Below are 14,270 nucleotides of genomic sequence, written 5' to 3' on the forward strand. Positions count from 1 at the left end.
AGGGATGAGGGAAGGGAAGGGATTTAGGGACGAGGTAAGGAAAGAGAGAGGATGAAGTAAGGGAGGGGAGTAGTTGGAAGGAAGGAAGGAAGGAAGTGGGGATGAGAGAAGGGATAGGCTGAGGAAAGGGGAGGGCAGGTGAGGGAGAAGGTGAGGGAAGTGAAGGACATGAGAGGTGATGGGAGAGAATGTGAGGGGAAGGAAGAAAGACATAAGGAGAAGGATTGGGAGCGGGGCCTTCAGGTGAGATGATGGACAGACCATCGTTCACCATGCCAGGTAGCTGCAGTTTGGCTGTTCACCACCCAGCCAGCCCATTGTGGTCAAAACATAAACACTGTAGGAGGACTATAAGACAGGGGAACAGAATTAGGCCATTTAGCCCATCAAGTCTACTTTGCCATTTAACCACGGCTGATCTATTTTATCTCCCAACCACATTCTATTGTCTTCTTTCTCCCTGTAACCTAATCAAGACCTATCAATCTCTGCATCAAAAATACCCAATGTCTTGGCCTCCTGTCTGCAGCACTGAATTCCACAGACTCACCACCCATTCCTCCTCATCTCCATTTTGAATGTATGACCTTTTATTCTGATGCTGTGACCTCTGGTCCTAGACTCTCCTATTACTGGAAACATTATTTCCACATTCACTCTATCTCGGGCCTAGATACCATTCATAAAAGTAATACTTCCTAGGCAATCTTCTTCATAAGAAATGAAAGTCATAAAGTGAAATCATAAAGAACAAATAAGATGGCCTCAGAGGAGTCCAATGTTCAAGTCAAGTCAAATTGAGTTTATTGTCATGTGCACAAATATTCTGAGGTACAGGTATACAAAAATCTTGCTTGCAGCTCCATTGCTATAGCTAAAATAAGCCAAATGCATAAAAACAAACATTCTACAAAAATTAAGGATTATTTCTGCAAGATGGTAAAAAAGAAAAAAATGACTGCAAAGTAAAATAAGATGTTAGTGCAAAACACAATTAGAAAAATAAACAAGTCCATTCTGGTGCAAAAGGTGGTCCATTGTGTTCCAATTCAAATCCATTGTCGAGATAGCATTAAGGCTGTGAGGGTTGGTTCAAGAACTAAATAATTATAAGAAAGTAGCTGTACCTGAACCTGGTGGTATGCAACTTTAGGCTTCTGTATCTTCTGCTGTTGGTAGCAATGTGAAGACGATGCATGCCAGATGATGGAGATCCTTGATGATAGATGCTAGTTTCTTTTGGCTGGAATTAATGTAGATGGTTTCAATGATAGGGAGGGCTGTGCCCATGATGGGTACAAGTAAATCATGACCATGGTAATGCAAAGTAAGATTCATTGTCACGGTAGGATTAGGGATGTACAGGTTGGTCCATGGTAGTGTTCAAATATTACATCACAAACAGAGATCACATGAATTAGGAATGTGTTCCAATTCTATGTTGGGATGGGACAAAAAAGGCGATATTTGACTGATGAGACATTCCAACATCAGGGGACACAGTGTAAAGATTTGAGATGTAAGTATGTCTCTTTGGAGAGAAGTTGGAAAATACGTACACAAAAAGTATATTGAAATTACAATCTACAAATTGCAATTGCTGCAGGGTTCATTGTTAATTTTAACTCAGAGTTTACTAAATTTATGTCATCCAAAGGTGTTAAAGGACGTGGAGCAAAGGCACAATGATTTGCATCATAGATCTGCCATAATTTCAGTGAACTCCTGAACAACTTGCTGATGCTGCACTGCGCCAGGGACCCAGGTTCGATCCTGAACTTGGGTGAAGTGTAACTTCTGAATTTGCCCTGGATACCTCAGTTTTCACCCACGTTCCAAAGGTGTGTTGGTTGGTAAGTGATTAGGTTACTGTAAATGATTCCTAGTGTAGGTAGGTGGGAATGTAAACAGGGAGAAGTTGAGAGCACACGCTGCCCTCGGGCGGCTGCTATGGAGAAGAGATGGTTGCCCATCTCTTTGCAGAGTTTGCATTTGCAAAGCGAGTCTGGAGAAGAATGCAAAGGTCCTTGTCATGGTTAATCCCGAACAGCTCTGTAGCAGAGGACTCTCTGAATTACAGACTGTTCCGAGGGACATTTTGGGGATGGATGTCAAAAGCTGCTAGAAGATCATCAACTAGGTAAAAGACGCTCTTTGGTCTGCCCGTAATTTGTTGGCCTCCCAGCACTGTGAGATGTCCATCAGGGAATGTTGCACACTGGCCTGCTCCAGACTGCAGGAGTATGTGCTGAGGAACGCACTGAAGCCATTGTCAAGGTGCAGCCAATGCCACGGTTCTGTGGTGGAGGACAAAAGTCTAGGGTCCTTCTGCTACTGTACATTGGGGGTAGGTGTGATGGAGACACCACTCAAACGAGGGAAGGGATATCACCCCAGGAGGCCACATAAATGTCAAGGGTGCTGGGTTTAATTATGATTTTTGGGAACCAAGTATAATGCTAATGAATGTATGCATAGCCATAGGGAAGGTCGGATGAATTTTGCACAGTTCTTATTTTGTATATATCCTTTATTAAAAAAGATGGGCATATGAGAATGAAGAGGTTAGCAGGAAATAAATAGAGGGGAACAGGACCAATGAGGATACTTTGAAATACTTGATGGACTGTACAGCCTCATTCTACGTTGTATGAGAAAAATGGACAAGATCAACGGGATGAATGGTCTTCTGTAGTTCTTACGTCCCTGTACCTCAAATACATGCAATTTGATAGTTTTCCTCTGAATCTTAGCATCCTTGTCAGATGAATGATCTAGCTACTTTGCTGATCTGCTGCAGGTATCAGTTTCTTTATGAGAGGTTGACAGTTCCATTTGTACAGAGTCACATGGATTAATGCCTCTGCTTACTGGTTTCAAATGAGGCTGAGACTTTTCTTTTACGCAGTGCAATCTGGAATAAACACTTGCCATTGTCGTCTTGCTAGTCACTTGGGGAGAAGGATGGTGCTTGTTTTTGAACAATGAGCGTTCTTCTATTGTATTGGTTCTTATTAAGGATTTTATTTCTTTTGAGTTGATTTATTTTACAAATCTTTGCACTCTTTGTTCCTTCCAATGATTTGAACTTAGGAGAACATTTCCTCAATAATCAGAATTATTTGCTGCAATTTCTCTGTTGACACAGATTGTGCACCCCAGCCTCTTGCATGTACCTCTATCCAAACCAGATAGGTTGGAGCGCATTTTCCTTTACATGTTTTATATGTTATGCACTCAATTTGTTTTCCTTTACATGTTTCCTTTACATGATTCCAAATCATCTCACAAGCTCGCTGGGGTGGATAATTTTTCAGATTCTGAGCACTGAGTTTGTGAAATGCTATTTTCATCTGGCTCCAATATTTGATTTGATTTCCTGTATTTTCTTCAGCCACACTCAGCCGCAAGGATGCACAGTAATGCAGAGCTGCTACCTTACCTCACTGTGCTGGAAGTACATGCTCAGGTTTTGTCTTCAGATGCTGCCTGTATGGAAGTTGCACGTTCTCCCTGTGATCACATGAGTTTCCTCCAGGTGCTCTGGTTCCCTCCCACATCCACAAGGCGTGTGGGTTTGTAGGTCAATCAGGGTCTGTATTATTACCCCTTAGCACGTAGGGAGTGGATGAGAAAGTGGGAGAATATAGAACGAGTGTGAACGGGTGATTGATGGTCAGCATGGACTTTGTGGGCGGAAGGGCCTGTTTTCATGCTGAATCCCTGAACTCTAAAACATTTATTGTGCTTCACCTTACTCCGCAGCGATGAACCAGAGCTTCCAGTGAACAGCCAGCCGCCCAAGATTGCTGATCAATACCATTGTGCTCTTAGTCAGGAATTACACTTGAAAGTATGTCATAATTGCCCAGATTGCCAGTGTTGGGGACTATCTATCGACAGAAGGCTGGGAGAATGCAGCTTTACAAAACAGTTAAAATGTGAAGATAATCAATCCTATCAAATCTTTGTTGAAGCAAGGAATGCAGATGCTGGTTTACAAAAAAAGGACATAGAGTGTTGGAGTAAATCAGCAGGTCAGGCAACAACCCTATTGAATATGGATAGATGATGTTTCCAGTTATGGTCAATCTGAAAAAGAATCCTGACCCGAAATGCCACCTTTACATGTTCTCCAGAGTTGCTGCCTGGCCCGCTAAGTACTTGTTTTATATAAGAAAGTAGACACAAAAAGCTGGAGTCGGAGCAGGCAGCACCTCTGGAGAGAAGGAATCGGTGATGTTTCGGTTTTTAAAAAAAACTTTTTCAGTTATGTAACCTTGTGTGTTCGAAGAAAACAACATTTTCTTTCTCATGAAACTCAAAAATAAGTTGTCTAATCATTATCACATTGCTCCCTGAGAGATTTTGTGGTGAATTTATAGTCTGCTGTATTTCACAACTATTTGTGCGTCTCAAAAAATTACTCTATTGGCTGTAAAGAGTATTGGGACGTCCTATCATTATGAAATGTGCTTTATAAATGCATATCTATGTTGTTTTTTTAAAGTATTCTCTTAATTCTCACAAATGAAAGTTGAGTGCATAACATATAAATATATATATTTTTTTCTTTCATGGCTCTTTGTCAAGCATTTTTACTCACAAAGTACATAATTTAACTGGTGATATAAGTGGAATAATAAATGAGAGGATGTGAAAGACTATTTATATACTTATTCTTTTTTTTTTTGATGTGGATATCACTGGTCAATAGTTATTGGCCATCATTAATTGGCCTTGAGAAGATGGTGGGATAGCAGCCTTCTTGGACAATGTAGTCTTTTTTAGTGAAGGTACTCCTGTGGTGCTGTTAGCTGGGTTGTTTTGGAGACAGACAAGCTTAGGTAAGCTGGCTACACAGGAATGACGTATGGAAGATGACATTTTCGGCAGATAGGTGCAAAGTGATCCATTTTGGTCTGAATGTCAAGAAGACAGTAAGTATTAAATGGCACAGCTCTAAAGGTTGCAGAGGAACAGAGAGACATTTGTGTACAGGTGCATGAATCTTTGAAAGCAAGAGGGAAGTTTGAGAAAAACATATGGAAACTTGTTTTTCAATGAGGAAATAGCACATGAAAGTGAACCCTTTTAAAGCACTGGCTTCTTCTCTGTGAATATGCAAATGAATTAACAGCATGAGCAGGCTACTAGATCCCTCAAAACTGTTTCACTATTCACAGGATCATTGCTGATCTGATTGTAAGCTCGATTCTGCATTCCCTTTTATCAGTGGTAACCTTTCAACCCATTGCTTATAAAGTATCCATCTACTTCTGCCTTGAAATATTCAAAGATTTTGCTTCTGCCATCCTCACAGGAAGAGATTTCCAAAGACATACACACCTCTGAGAAAATAAATTCCACCTTACCTCTGTCTTGACAGGCAGCCTCTTATTTTTCAACAGTGACCCTCGATTCTCTCACAAATAGAAACATCCTCTCTGCATCAGTCCTGTCAAGACCACACAGGATTTTATATATTCTCCCACCATTGCTCAACATAACTGAACCAGAACCTCCCTACGTTTACATTCAATTCTCTAGCAGTAGTAATATCCTAATTACTTGTCATAACTGCAAACGGTATATATGCATCCATTGTTATTCACTGCACTTGAGAAATGAGAGTACCCCCCATGCACCCACTCCAACCCCCTTATCCCCCCCCTCCATTCTTAGGGGCTCTCCGGTGGCGCTGCCATTCCCGCCCGTCGGGTTTCCATTGTGACGTTGAACATGGAGGTATTACTGCACATGGGCGGCTGACAGGCACAGCAAGTGGAAAAGGGATTTATTAAAGTTTAAAATGTGAATAACAAAATATAACAATTTGAAAGATAATAGGATTTCTTGATGCAGGAATTTTCAACATCAGCATAATTTCCCCTTTTCACAACAGGAAGGAGTTGTCGAAATTCACCACAACAAAAGGTAAGAATGCTGCCAAAAGGCTCATCGTTCTTTTTGCATAGATCTCGAAGAGTTCTGTCCACTGCTTCAAAGCTGTCCCTCCTAATCATCGGGCACTCATCCCAAATAATCGCGCTTTAAAAAAATATATATATATATATAAGAATTCAAGAGAGAGCTTGATAGAGTTCTTAAGGATAGCAGAGTCAGGGGTATGGGGAGAAGGCAGGAACGGGGTACTGATTGAGAATGATCAGCCATAATCACATTGAATGGTGGTGCTGGCTCGAAGGGCCGAATGGCCCACTCCTGCACAATTAGTCTATTGTCTAATCAGTCTCACACTCCTGATCAAATGAACCGTGTTGGAATTCTTCTCAATGTTGCACATTGTATTATCGGTCACTTCGATGGGTATCTTGAATGGAGAATGTGCAGTTCTTCCGCCAGGCATCAATGTAGCTGCTATACCAGAGGATGTTACAGCAAAAGCAACATCAACTTGACCTCGAACTTTGGAGAGGATCAAATTGGTGAGAATTGTTTTGCACATTCCTGCTGGTATATCAATGAAAAACATTGAAGGAACATTCCTTTCCAAGCAGCTGCACACATGGTCATACACTGCTCTTTGCTCAGCATTCAGCAGAGGCTCCATCTCTTCAACAAATCCCTGTTGTTCAGGTCTATTGTACTATAGGTCACTCAGCAATTCTGGATTGTCACCATCAAGGTTCATCCTTCCATGTCTTGGTAGTGGCACATGAAAGTATCCCAGTGTCTTGTTGTAATTCACAAGCTTGTCTTGAATATACAACAGAGCCTGATCATGATGCCTCTCATCAATCATGATATTTAGATCATCGATTGTTCTCCATTCTCTTTGAAGGTAATCTTCAGACATTGAATTCTTGAAGCGATCCCATAATTGTCGAGAAGATATGATCTCAGCAATTGTCAAACAAATCTCTCATTGCTTCGGGAGTCTTGTCCGCTCAGCATCTTCCATCGTCTGTTGCCAATGGTCGTCAGTTTGCAACAAACCTCTTTCTATGCAGACGTTTTTGAAGGAAGGAAGAATATGTCCATCGTGTGTCCTTGATGATTCGAAGGATACTGGCCCTTTTACGTGATGGAGAAGCAGTCTCAAGCAGTAGAGGTCACATCTTGGAGAAACGGTATACACTCCTCCCAGAATGTTGGCTTCAAAAATACCTGGAAGATCTTCCACTATCTTCCCAAACTTCCTTCTTTGCCAATTCTTATTGTTCCATGTGTAAAATCGGGGTACATCAGCATAGTACAGTGTTCTTGCAAATTGATCTCGAGAACACAATTCCATGAATTCAGTTATAGTTGTTCTCGTGATATCCTAATTTCTCACCAGCCGACCAGCATCAACTCTGATGACGACTTGTTGTTCTTGTGTTCTTGTGTTGTTCTTGTAGATGTACCTGGAGTCGAATGACAGTGGGGCATCTTTCATTAGTTAGAAATCCAAGATTTTTAACGGGCTGGCGGCGAGGCGAGAACCGGTGGGTGGTGAGGTGAGGCGGAGCCTGGGGAGCGGCGAGGTGAGGCTCGGGGAGTGGCTAGGCGAGGCCCGGCGAGCAGCGAGGCGAGGGCCCGGCGCCCGGTGAGCGGCGAGGCTCGAGCCCGGCGAGAGGCAAGGCAAGTCCCGGCGAGCGGAGAAGCAAGTGCCGGCAAGCGGAGAGGCAAATAGCGGCGAGCGGCGAGGCGAGTCCAGGCGAGTGGGGAGGCAAGTTCCGGCAAGCTGCGAGGCGATCCTGGTGAGCCCCGGCGAGGCACGCGGCGAGGTGAGGCCCGGCGGATGGCGAGGTCCAGCGGGCGGCAAGGCAAGGCCCAGCGAGCGGTGAGGTGTGGCCCGGCGAGCGGCGAGGTGAGTCAAGGCCCGGCCAGCTTCAATGCCCGGCCCAGCGAGCATAGAGGAGGGAGGGAGGGGGAGAGGAGGGAGGGAGGGGGAGAGAAGGGAGGGGGGAAGGAGGGAGGGGGCAGAGGAGGGAGGGGAGAGATGGGAGGATGGGGAGAGGAGGGAGGGGAGAGGCGGGAGGGGGGGAGAGGAGGGTGGGGGAGAGGTGGGACGGAGGGAGGAGAGGAGTGAGGGAGGGGAGGGAGAGGAGGGAGGGGGAAGAGAGGAGGGAGGGGGAAGAGGAGAGGAGGGTGGGGGAAGAGGAGAGGAGGGAGGGGGAAGAGGAGAGGAGGAGGGGGGAGGAGAGGAGGGAGGGGGAAGAGGAGAGGAGGCAGGGTGGGAAGAGAGGAGAGGAGAGTGGAGGGAAGAGGAGAGGAGAGGAGAGGCGGGGAAGAGGAGAGGGGAGAGGAGAGAGGGGGGAAGTGGAGACGGGCGGAGGGTGGGAAGATGAGAGGAGACGGAGAAGAGGAGAGGGGTAGAGGAGAGGAGAGGGCGGAGAGGGGGAGGGGAGGGGAGAGGAGAGGCGGGAGAGGAGGGGGAGAGGAGAAGGGGAGAGGAGGGGTGGAGAGGAGGGGGAGAGTATGTGGGAGAGGAGGGGGAGGGGAGAGGAGGTGGAGGGGAGGGGGAGGAGAGGAGGGGGAGGGGAGAGGAGGGGGAGGGGAGGAGGGAAAGGAGGGGGGGAGGAGGTGGGGTGAGAGGAGGTGGGGTGAGAGGAGGTAGGGTGAGAGGAGGTGGGGTGAGAGGAGGCGGGGTGAGAGGAGGTGGGGTGAGAGGAGGTGGGGTGATGGGGGAGAGGGGGTGGGAGAGGGGGAGAGGTGGGGGAAGAGGAGGGGGAGGGAGAGGAGGGAGGGGTGAGGGGGGTTGGGCACTGCATGAATGCGGGAGGGGTTTGGGCCCAGCGGGTCCGCTTGGTCTAATTAGTCTGACCTTTAACTGCTCGGCGGTGGAGCCAGGGCTGAGCGGTGATGGAGACTCCCGTGGCTGAGAGCGGCAGCAGCAGCGGTGATGCTGAGAAGGAGCTGAAGGCTCGTCGGAGACGGCAGCGATGGAGACGACCGGGGTTTAGAGCGGCAGCGGGAGCAGCGGCGGCCATGATGTAGACGCCCCGGATTTAGAGCAGCAGCAGCGGCGACCATGATGGAGACGCCCCGGGTTTAGAGCAGCAGCGGGAGCAGCAGCAGCCATGATGGAGACACCCTGGGTTTAGAGCAGCAACAGTGGCAGCCATGATAGAGACACCCTGGGTTTAGAGCAGCAACAGCGGCAGGCCATGATGGAGACGCCCCGGGTTTAGAGCGGCAGCAGCGTCAGCCATGATGGAGACGCTTGGGGTTTAGAGCGGGAAGGAGAAACAGCAGCGGCGGTGCAAAGGATCAGCGGGGCTCTGGTGCCTAGCAGTGATGGAGACACCCGTGGCTTGGAGCGGAGGCAGGGGTGATGGCGGGGCGGGGAGTCCGGGGTGGAGCGGCGACCATGATGGAGACGCCCGGGGTTTGGAGCGGCGGCGGTGATGCTCCCCCCCACTTGGGCCACAGAACCATTCGGGCATCTGGCGGGAAGTGGGAGCTGAATGAAAATGACGACCCTCCCCCCAACTGCACACGGGCAGTCACCAGGCGGCCATCTTACGTAAGTGTAGGCGCTGGTCTGGCGGCCATCTTACGTGAGGACCAGCCCCAACTGCGCATGCGCTGGTTTTTAAAAACGTTAAAATGTGAATAACTTTAAAATATAACTCCATTTTCAATAAAACTACAATTTTTACCATTAAAGTGACGACGGTGAATAAGGTGGGCCCAAACCTCTCCTGCATTGGTGCAGCACCCTGTCCTCCCCCACTTCTCTCTCTCCTCAACCACCCCCTCCCCTCTCCCTTCTCCCCCACTCCCTCCTCCTCCCCTCCCCCTCCCCTCCTTTTAAACTTTAAAATGTGAATAACTTTAAAAATATAAGACCGATTTCAATAAAACTACTTGCATTAGCACTAAAGTGACAACGGTGAGTAAGGTGGGCCTAAAAATTGTTGCGCTATCGTATACTGTATTGGCTGAAGTTCAGTCACAAAAAAGATAACAAATGAGAGTTTTAGTATATAGATATACACAGTTGTAAATTTGACCACCTATAGTTTTGCATCAAAAAAGTGTCTTGTGTCTCTGCAGAAAGGATTTATGAGAATGGTATCAGGAATCCAAGATCTATGTTAAAAGGAAAAACCAAAGAAGCAGTGATTGCTCCCCTCAGAATGAATGAATGAATGAATGAATGAATGAATGAATGAATGAATGAATGAATGAATGAATGAATGAATGAATGAATGAATGAATGAAGACGTACAGGTATGTAGGTTAATTGGCTGGGTAAATGTAAAAATTGTCCCTAGTGGGTGTAGGATAGTGTTAATGTATGGGGATCGCTGGGCGGCACGGACTTGGTGGGCCGAAAAGGCCTATTTCCGGCTGTATATGATATGATATGATATGATATGATATGATATGATAATGAATGAATGAATAAGTTTATTGGCCAAGTATGTGCATATACTAGGAATGTGCCTTGGTGCTCCGCTCACAAATGACAACACAAACATACAGTTAACAATTAAGAATAAAGCATAACCACATCAAAACAATTACCATTCATAACAAGGACAGAATCCCCCTCACCTTCCACCCCATCAGCCAGCGCATCCAACAATTCATCCTCCAACATTTCCGTCACCTACAACGGGACCCCACTACTGGCCACATCTTCCCATCCCCTCCCCTTTCTGCATTCTGCAGAGACCGTTCTCTCCGTAACTCCCTGGTCCACTCGTCCCTTCCTAACCAAACCACCCCATCCCCAGGCACTTTCCCCTGCAAACGCAGGAGATGCAACACCTGACCCTTTACCTCCCTCCTCAACTCCATCCAAGGACCCAAACAGTCTTTTCTGGTGAGACAGATGTTCACCTGCACCTCCTCCAACCTCATCTATTGTATCCGCTGCTCTCGATGTCAACTTCTTTATATCAGTGAAACCAAACGCAGGCTCGGCGATCATTTCGCTCAACACCTTTGCTCAGTCTGCCTTAACCAACCTGATCTCCCGGTGGCTGAGCACTTCAACTCCCCCTCCCACTCCCAGTCTGACCTTTCTGTCATGGGCCTCCTCCAGTGCCATAGTGAGGCCCACTGGAAATTGGAGGAACAGCACCTCATATTTCGCTTGGGCAGCTTGCAGCCCAGCGGTATGAACATTGACTTCTCCAACTTTAGATAGTTCCTCTGTCCCTCTCTTCCCCTCCCCCTTCCCAGTTCTCTCTCTATCTTCCTGTCTCCACCTATATCCTTCCTTTGTCCCTCCCCCCTGACATCAGTCTGAAGAAGGGTCTCGACCCGAAACGTCACCCATTCCTTCTCTCCTGAGATGCTGCCTGACCTGCTGAGTTACTCCAGCATTTTGTGAATAAACGCATCAAAACAATTGTGCTTTGCCTTGTGCTTTGACAGCCACAGCCAGACATAAATGGAGAAGTTTGAGAAGATTCAAATGTGTTAAAAATAGGCAGAGATCGAGAGAGAGTAGTTGGAACAAAGTGTTTGTGAATCGAGGGCACATACTTAACGTAATGAACGAAAGAGCAATGAGGAAATTGTTTTTATGCAATGTACCTGATCGGTCTGTGAATCCATTCATAAGTTTCAGAAAGCAATCATATGAATATGTGATGAAAGAGGTAACTGCAGAATGACGGGGAGTAGGCACAGGGATGGGAGTGACTGTAGTCTCCTTGCAGACAAGTCAGCAAAGACCTCAAAGACACAAATGGCCACCTGTTCTGAAATTCTATATTATCACCACTGGATGCAATATTGAATCGTTTTTTCTCTTTGAAAAAAGGTGACTGTCTGCAAAAGGGGAGAAAGGAAGTTACATTTTCACCACAGCAAGTAAAGTGCCAACATCAGTCACATGCCATACAGATGCTCGATATTCCCAGTGGAGTGTGCTTGCAGTCTTTTTTTTTATCCCAGTGATTCAGATTACAGAAGTACAGAAGCATATCAGGGATTTTGTTTAAATGTCAACTTTGAGATGCTGATCTTGGGTATTAGGAGCTTACTATTAACTGAAATGGAAAAACATTATTACCGGCTGCCTTGTTTTTCACTCCGTTTCGTTTTGAAAGATGCCTGTGCACGAGCAGAACAACTAATATGATAGAAACAATTTTCACAATTAAAATTACAAAGTCGTCAATTAAACAGCATTATTTTGATTTTTGCCTGGCTCCATAACAGAACAGATTTCATCCTGTTTGCACAACCTTCCTTAGAAAATGGATAGTATTCTTTTACGGAAACATGGATCTAAATTGTAGCATCTGTAAGATACTTGGTGTGTTACTGCTTGCAAAGGTCGAGTCAATTGGAAATCTGTTATTGAAGGCAGTCAACGCTCAACAAAACAGATAGCCCAAAAATTATTCAAAGCCATAAATGTGGTGTACTCAACTCTTAAAGATACACTTCTACTTAATACATTAACTTGTTACATAAATACATTTAAAAAATGTAATATACTGTTGAACCATAAAATCATGAGTTAACAATTTATTTAATTACATACACAGTTATGAATTTGACCGCTTGAATTTTCAGTTAATCTCTTAGTCCTCACGTCGCCACAACTTCTCGGAGATGTATCTAACATCTCTGAGGTAATCATTATTCATACAATGGGTCACTTCTCAAGATAAGCTTCATGTGTTCCACAGTTAATGGTTCAATAAAATTGTCTTCATGATTATGAATACATTGTATTGCATATTCTAAACACTATTCCGTAGACATAAAACTCAACAGAGGTTAAATAACTCCTGTCAACCACTGCAGTAGGTACAATTATGCGTTATTGGATTGAGTGATAGCAATCTCAAAAAAACAAAATGCTAGTCACCATCGCAGGCTAAGCCACATGGGTTTAGAGAGAAACAAAGTGTATCTTCACATTAAGAGCCCTCCGGCTGATTTTCCACTACCTGATGTACTCAAAAGAACATTTTTTCTCTGTATCTCAGTACATGTGACAACAATAAGCCAATACCAAATATACTTGTTATTTTTGTATGAGCTCTAACGGACATAGATTGATTTATATAATTCGGATTGACGGGTAATGTTTCTGAAAGTATGTTTGCATTGGACCATGTAGAAATCCAGATGGGCTGGAGAAATGTCAGGATGTCTTTAGGCACTGGGAACAAAGATTCTCACCACCAATTCCAGTGGAATAGAGATGCACTTGTGACTGTGCAATAAAATCATGCTCTTGCTCCATTTGCTAGTTTGCAGATGACTCCACTCCAGTGGGACTGATCTCATGCAGTGATAAAAAGAGTACAGGAAGGAGAAAGAGAGCTTAATAACACGGTGTCAAGACAACAAAGTCTCCCTCAATGTCAGAAAAACAAAAGAGTTAGACATTGACCTCAGGAAGCTGGGTGGAGTACATGTCTCAGTCTTTATCAATGGAGATAGTCGAGAGCTTCAAGTACCGACAAATATCACTGACAATTTGAGCTGGTCCAAGCACATTGTTGTTACAGCCACGAAAGCACTAATAGAACATTATCTATCTGCTGAGACCCTGAGAGTTCATCTCACATATACCTCAGAGGCTACTTCTTTCCTCCGTTTTGTTGCACCGCAGTGGAAAGTAGTTGATGTTTTTCACACATAAGTTCCAGCCTACGATATGCTGCAAAATTAGTGCTCATATTCACATTTGTTTCATCAACTAGAACGTTAGCTATAAATGTACTGCCCTAATCACTCTCCTATGTGTGCAATCCTTCATTATACAAATCTTCCTCATGTACATTAACCCAGCAGAATTGTTCCATATCCTTGCCCCTTGCATGTGAGACAAATGAGAATGACATCTTCAGTCTCCTCAGGGATTTGCAAACCTCAGAGAATCAAACCTCATGACCCACTGAGTGATATTCATACCACCGGACCATCTTGAATTAGGCATTTGGAATGTGGGTTGTTCTTTTAACATTTCAGCTAAGACCTACCACTTTTTCACACTAATATATCTAGCAACCATTCTACCTTTTGCACATGGTTCCTTTGGCATAGAAGGAGATCATCTGACTCACCAATTCAATTCAGACTCCCCAGGTAATCCATCAATCCTGTTCTCTTACTTATTTAGCTGCAACCTCTTCTGTCTCACACATACATCAGCCTAATCATCAGTCTCCTCCCACCTACTACATTTGCAAATTTGTGAAATCAAATATTCTACCACCAGCATATCTCTGAGTTATAGGAGAAAACCAAAACACCCAGGAAAATCTGATGTGGTCATGGGGAGAATGTACAAACTCCATACAGACAGCACTGGAGGTCAGGACATAACCCAAATCGCA

At 45.1% G+C, this 14,270-nt stretch overlaps 1 long non-coding RNA gene across 1 annotated transcript; it reads left to right on the forward strand.

The window, feature by feature from the left end:
• Nucleotides 1–1,807: 1,807 nt before the first annotated feature.
• LOC144600361 (uncharacterized) lies at nt 1,808–11,804 on the forward strand. Its single transcript, XR_013548127.1, has 3 exons — nt 1,808–1,853; nt 5,906–5,937; nt 11,732–11,804. It is a non-coding gene; the product is annotated as an uncharacterized LOC144600361 (long non-coding RNA).
• Nucleotides 11,805–14,270: the final 2,466 nt, after the last annotated feature.

This window comes from Rhinoraja longicauda, chromosome 1 (assembly GCF_053455715.1).
Source record: "Rhinoraja longicauda isolate Sanriku21f chromosome 1, sRhiLon1.1, whole genome shotgun sequence".
In the NCBI taxonomy this organism is placed as follows: Eukaryota; Metazoa; Chordata; class Chondrichthyes; order Rajiformes; family Arhynchobatidae; genus Rhinoraja; species Rhinoraja longicauda.